This window comes from Miscanthus floridulus, chromosome 12 (assembly GCF_019320115.1).
Source record: "Miscanthus floridulus cultivar M001 chromosome 12, ASM1932011v1, whole genome shotgun sequence".
NCBI lineage: Eukaryota > Viridiplantae > Streptophyta > Magnoliopsida > Poales > Poaceae > Miscanthus > Miscanthus floridulus.
Window position 1 is genome coordinate 47,982,084 of NC_089591.1, and position 7,300 is coordinate 47,989,383.

Below are 7,300 nucleotides of genomic sequence, written 5' to 3' on the forward strand. Positions count from 1 at the left end.
AGAAAAGTTGTGTGGTCAGAATATCCCGCCGCCAGCCACCAGCTCCACTTCTCCCACTGACGCTGGGTCCCGCTGATCCTACCCCACCTGTCACTCAAATTTCCAGCCACCACAGCATATCCCGCCGCTTCCGTGGGCCACGCCCGTCAGCGACAGCCCACAGTAGAGACACCTCGTACGCGGACCAAAAGCAGTAAATAAGCCGGGCACGCACACCCACCCCACAGATCTCCCACCTCTCTCTCTCTGCCCTTGCTGTCACCGTCCCTCGCGCCTCGCCCAAGTCGTCGTCGCCCAGTCGCTGCGCCGCTCAGCTCCGACGCCAGCAGAACCACGTAAGCGCGCGCGTCTCCCTCCTCCGCTCGGTCCGCTCCGCGCTGCTCTGCACCGCGCCGCTGGACGCGTCGCTATTCAGTGCGGATTTCTGCGGCGGGGTAAACAGTTGGACTTGGTCCTTGCTCGCGATCGCGCTCCGGTGATGGATTTTCCTTTGTTTTATTTTTTAGGCGGGGGATTTTTTTTTAATCCGGGTTCGTGGCGGTGTGCGCAGATCTGACTGGCGGCTCCGGGACGGGGGAGGCGTGGAGGCGATGCAGAGGCAGGGGCGGCACCTGGAGCGGTCCAACTCGAAGCGAGCGCTCGACCATGGCGGCGGTGGTGACGACGGCGACCGCCCGTCAAAGCGCCCGCGCGTCCCCGCCCTCGCCAGGTGACTTCGTTGAACCCGTCTAAGTGACTCTGTTTGGGAAGAGTGTTTCGTCATTCGTGTTAGCTAGCACCTGCTACCATGTATGTAGCCTCACTGAGGAAGAGCTGATTCGTGATACTGTGATCGTAAATGTTACACTTGAAAGTTAACTCAATCACTAATGGAGGTTTTAGTTTCGTGTGACAGAAGATGGAACAAGTCTGGGATTAATCACTTGAGCTGAAGAAATGCTTAAAATGAGGGGATATCAGCTCTATACTGTAGTTTCTTCCACATAGAATCTGTGCCGTCGTTTAGGATTGTGAAAGAGCGGAGAGCACTCCCCAGTCCCACACCCTTCCAGACATCGCCCTGTTCGCTTGAACTTATCAGCCTGGCTTATCAGCCATGGTACAATATTTTTCTCTCACAGCAAATCAGCGAACACTACTTTTCATCTTGGCTTTTCAGCAAAACGCGGTTCATTTTTCCTGTTTTCTGCATTTTTCCGTGAAGATGAACTGATTCCTGTTAAACTTGTGTACGATTATTGTGAAGTTCCTACGTTCCAAAGGGACCCTAAATGTACAATCAAACTATATCTGCATACACTGTAATGTATAGTTACTTTCTAATATAAAGTATACATCCACATGCACTTGAGGAGCACATAAACCATGTTCCTTCCTATTTAAAGTGGCATTTTACCATTACTAATTTGACGCTCATTTTGGAACCTCCGCCTTAATCCTCATCATATGCACTAGAAAAGTGATAAATTCTAGAAACATCTATTCATAAAATCGGTATACTATAACAACCATTGACCCCCCGTATGAGTGAGGATCCTATTGGGGAACCCCCCCCCCCCCCCCTTATCATCTCTATAATACAATGAAACGCAGCTCTCCTGCGTTCTAAAAAAAAAACCATTGACAATAATAGACATTGTATCTATTCCGCTTTTCTAATAAAAATAATTAGCCACCTCCACAACTTTTAGAAATAGTCTAAAGTAATTTTCCTAAATTGATATATTTATATATGAATTACCACCTCTACCATTTTGAAAAATAATCTAAAGTTACCCCCCCCCCCCCCCCCCCCCTAAATCTTCATTTAATTATCCACCAATGCCATTATAAAGAAATAAAGAGCGTACCCAGTGCAGAGAGCTCCCGCTCTGTGAAATAACCTACTAAATTTACATCTAAATTATCCACCTCTACCATTATTAAGACTGACTTAAACCAAGCCCTAAGCCTGCATCTAAATTAACTGCCCATGCCATTACAAAAAAATCCCAAAGTATTCCTATATATGCTTCTAAATTACCCTTTCTTCTATTGTTAACATAAAAAAATCAAGGTGTATATGCATGATGTGTGTCACCATGCAGGAAGTGGTGGCCATGAGATCAATTTCCATGTCGAAACACATATATAGCCAAAACTAAGGGTTCAAATAAATACATGTCAAACACACATGAAATCTTTTGAAATTACTATCCTGTGCAGGAGTTCTATGATTTAGCCAAATTCTAGAAATGGTGTCATTTTTATTATATAAAGTTCTAATTGCCTGAATGTTGTTCTTAAAAAGCATTTGCAGCTTTGCAGTTTCTATGAGTCATTGAATATCCATTTCTACAGAACTATGTGAAAACAGTGAAATATGCCTCAACAAATATCTGTAAATCAAGACGAACAATTATTTCAGTTGTGTTGTGTGGTGAGAATCGAAGTTCGTCCCTACCATGCCTTAATATATTTTCCTGATGGTTGCAGTGTCATTGTAGAAGCACTCAAGGTAGACAGTCTACAGAAGCTTTGCTCATCGCTGGAGCCAATTCTGCGCAGAGTTGTGAGTTGAAGCCCTTGGACAACTTTTTTTAATATAACCATCTGATTGCTTTTCTTGTCATTAGCCAACCAACGTTTGCTGTGTAGGTCAGTGAAGAAGTAGAGCGTGCTTTAGCCAAATTGGGTCCTGCTGGTCCTGCTAGGATCCAAGGAAGGTACAAAATCTGGAACTTGATCTTTATGGTTGTTTCTGTAGTTTTACCTGGATATGCTGCAATAAATTGTGAACTTCATATACCAAATAAAAACAGGAGCTCTCCCAAACGAATTGAAGGCCCTGATGGTAGAAACCTCCAGCTTCAGTTTAGGACTAGGTTATCCCTTCCACTCTTTACTGGAGGGAAAGTAGAAGGCGAGCAGGGAGCAGCAATTCATGTTGTGCTGCTTGATGCGAACACTGGACATGTTGTCACTTCAGGACCTGAGTCATCTGTGAAACTGAACATTCTGGTACTTGAGGGTGATTTTAATAAAGAGGAAGACGAGGGTTGGACTGAAGAAGACTTTGAAAAGTCACATTGTTAAAGAACGAGAAGGGAAGAGGCCTCTTTTAACTGGTGACCTGCAGATAACCCTTAAAGAAGGTGTTGGGACTATAGGAGAGCTTATTTTTACTGACAATTCCAGCTGGATAAGAAGCCGGAAATTTAGACTTGGGTTGAGAGTCTCCTCAGGGTTCTGTGAAGGAATTCGTGTTATGGAAGCAAAAACAGAGGCTTTTACTGTTAAAGATCACAGAGGCGAATGTATGTTTATTTACTGTGGTGTCATTATTAAATGATCTAACATATAGTTTTTAAACTTGAATATGTTACCTGACTCTTTTTTAGTGTATAAGAAGCACTATCCTCCTGCACTGAAGGATGAGGTATGGAGATTAGAAAAGATTGGAAAGGATGGTTCATTCCACAAGAGATTAAACTCAAGTGGAATCTATACAGTTGAACACTTTCTTCAATTCCTTGTTAGAGACCAACAGAAATTAAGAAGTGTAAGTTTAGCATCTCTACTTTTAACTATGGTTCATCCAGTCGGTAGTCTTGTGACCCATACTACTTTATTTCTTCTTTCTGGTTACCCTGCAGATTCTTGGCAGTAACATGTCAAATAGGATGTGGGAAAGTCTTATTGAGCACGCAAAGACATGTGTTTTGAGTGGCAACCATTATATATATTACTCAAGTGATGCAAGAAGTGTGGGTGCAATATTCAACAACATATATGAGTTCACTGGTTTGATTGCTGATGATCAATTCATTTCAGCTGAAAATCTCACTGAAAACCAGAGGGTTAGTGTCTTTTCAATGCCTTTTATAATGCTACTCTTGGAATCTCATAAATTCTCAGCACCGGTAATCTATGGATTGAGATTATTCAGGCTATAAATTCATTTCTGATACGTAATTTTCACTGCATCCATAATCCGTATTACCCACTATAATTTCACTTTTCACAATCTGTGAAATTCTGTTGTCAGTCTTGCCTAGAGTGGTCTGCTATGCTCGTTTTTGACTTAGGCACAGCATTCATTACAAACTTGTACACTTCTTCTTTAAGTTTGGCCATTGCCTAAATTAACTGCATTTAGGTGTTTATTACCAACAGGAAAGTAGGAAACAAGCAACGACAACCCCAAACATTTTAAATATCACAGTATAAGAACGCATGCATATATTTGTTTATAAACCACCACCCATGCTTCTGATACAAGTTCCATGAATGATGTCTACAAATCCTTTAGAAAATGTTATATATTTTTTACAATTTATTAATGGTGTCATTGGAATACGCCTTTTTCATGACGGAAAATGCATTCAATTCCCATTCTAAAAGAAAATGCATTTGTTTTTACAAACTTCCATTTTAGATAGAAGATGTATGACCATCTCTTCTATTTATGATATATTTCTTGTTAATTAATATGCGGCTTGAGTTCGATATGTTGGCCTTAGTTTTATACTCCCCCTGTTCCAAATTATAAGACATTTTAGGCTTTTTTAGATACATTGCTTTTACTATGTATCTAAACATAGTGTATATCTAAGTGCATAGCAAAACTATGTATCTAGAGAAGTCAAAGTGTCTTGTAATTTGGAATAGAGGGAGTAGGTGACATGACATACTATGGATGCTACAATATGAATCAGTATTTTTTTATCTCAATATGAATCAGTTTTAGTGTAGAGAAGGATGGTGGGGTGCTTGGGCTGTCCACCATTTTTGTTTGAGAAAACAATATATATATCTTTTTGCAGACGCTCTTAGTTAAAGCTGGCATTCAGTTGTGTGCTACATAAAAAATGAAAGAAGATAGTATGTTTCTTTTACAGGTTCTTTCAGTGATCTAATGATATATCAGGTGTCTTTTTTTTCATGTTGCCTTGAACTTTTAGTTTTATTTCCCCTGTTCACTTGCCTCAATTGCTATCCTTATAAGATGTAAAGCGTTTGACCCTTTTTATGATAATAAATTAAATATTAAATCATTTGTTGCAAAAGTCACAATCTCACTCTACCTGGTCACAGGTGTTTGCTGACACATTGGTTAAGCAAGCATATGATGATTGGATCAATGTTGTAGAATATGATGGCAAGGCGCTGTTGAGTTTCAAGCAGAAAAAGAAATCTGTTACAACTAGAAGTGAAACAGCGAAAGCTTCAGCAAGCTACCCTGCATCAAACGGTTTAGTGAACTCACAGAAACAACTGGCTAGAGGTCCTGTAAATGCTGAGCAATCTTCCCTGAACAATACCAGCGAAGGTATCTGGATTTGTTCTCATCCCGTATGTTTCTTGGGTACTCTTTTCTTTTAACCATTCCTGAGCTGCTATTAATTAATTTTGGAACAAAAAAATAATGAACTTCCTTTTTTTTGTATGCACTTTCTTACACTGTTTTGAACCTGTGGAGTTATATTGTTTATAGGACCCATTTTTGTAACAAAACATGGATTTTTTTTTGTGTCTGACAAGTCGTTCTTGATTGATTTTAGCTTAATCCTTCAAAATCAATGCTAACTCTATTGTTACTTTGGTGAAAATTAACTACTCTCCTCCGTCCCAAATTGTAAGTCGTTCTGGCTATTCTAGATACATAACTTTTGCTACGCAGCTAGATATACATTATGTCTAGATACATAGTACTTCCCTCCGTCCATAAAAAAATAGCAATTATGAGAAGCGTGCTAGTCAAACTAGTCCAAGTTTGACCAAGTTTATTTTAAATAATATTAACATTTATGTCTCCAAATAAATTTATTATGAAAATATATTCTATAACGAATCTAATGGTACTTATTTTAAATCATGAATGTTAATAATTTTTTATACAAATTCAGTCAAAGTTCAAATAGCTTACTTATCGAAAAACGAGAATTGCATTCTTTTGAAGACGGAGGGAGTAAAAGCTATGTATCTAGAGAAGCCAGAATGACTTACAATTTGGAATCGAGGGGTAGTTACCTGCTGACCATAATTCTGCATCTATATGCTCACTTTAGCAGTTTCATTTTTCACTTAGTATTGTTTGCTAACTACTGCTAGCTTGAACTTATAAGCTTATTTTCTCTGTTCAGCAGGTGGAACTAGAATCCCATCCATGGGGAACCAGGTAGCAAGAGAATATGCAGGCAATCCTCAGCACATGGCACCAAGTATTACTATGCAATACGACATGAGTTCACTGGTCCCCGGAGGCCAGTTGAGTGGTTCCTCTGTGCAGACTCAAACTTCACGAAGCTCCAACATGCTTGCACTGCGGCCAATGCAGCAGCCTCAAAACTTTGAGTTCTCTGAGCTTGGTCAGTCCACACAACCTTCAGGGCTCAACCCTTTCGATGACTGGTCCCAATTGCAGGAGAACCGCGGAGGCGGCGGCGATGACTACTTGATGGATGAGATAAGGGCGAGGAGCCACGAGATATTGGAGAACGATGAGATGCAGCAGATGCTGCGCATCCTGAGCATGGGCGGGGCACCGACCGGCCTGAATAATGTTGACGGCTTCCCTTCATACCCGTCTCCTGCCCCAGCCTTCAGCTTCGAGGACGACCGCGCTCGCTCGTCGAGCAAAGCTGTTGTCGGGTGGCTGAAGATCAAGGCTGCGATGCGGTGGGGCATCTTTGTCAGGAGGAAAGCGGCCGAGAGACGAGCTCAACTTGTTGAGCTGGAAGACTAGCGGGGGTGCTTGGCCTCAGTGTCGCACATATTTATGCGGCGGGGCTAGTAGAACTGCAAAATGTTGTATGTATAATACGCTTGCCCTTTTGGCTGCCCTTGCACAATAGCGCCATTGATATTGTATATTAATGGGTACATGGAAGGACGATCAGGATCCCATGAGCTCCTGAGCTTTTACGAATGAACTCACGTTGGTTGTATTAATCCCTGATGACGCTTGACCTTACCTGTGCTTTGAAATATTCTTGTCGGAGGACTTCAGCCTGACAGGAATGAAAGGGAAAGTTCAGAAGGTCGTTTGTTCTGTAGCAATTGAAAGGCAACGTTCAGAGTTTCGGGTGTCCATGAGTGCATCGGAAAATTCGGAATAGAGCTTTTTAGTGGATACTAGAGCTGTGCTTTGTACTCCTATTTGATGGCGATGTCCACTAGCAGTTGTAGCACAGTAATTGTGGAACGGATCATTCGTGTTTCCCATGTGACTCACGTGGATCATGGCTAAATCGAGGCTTCTGGAATGTGGTTGTGGCCTTGTGGGAAGGTAACATCAAGAAAGTTTGTTGTTCTTGTG

At 41.4% G+C, this 7,300-nt stretch overlaps 1 pseudogene; it reads left to right on the forward strand.

Annotated features, from left to right (window-relative positions):
* Window positions 1–224: 224 nt before the first annotated feature.
* Window positions 225–6,933, forward strand: LOC136495472 (calmodulin-binding protein 60 D-like; annotated as a pseudogene).
* The last annotated feature ends 367 nt before the right edge of the window (window positions 6,934–7,300 follow it).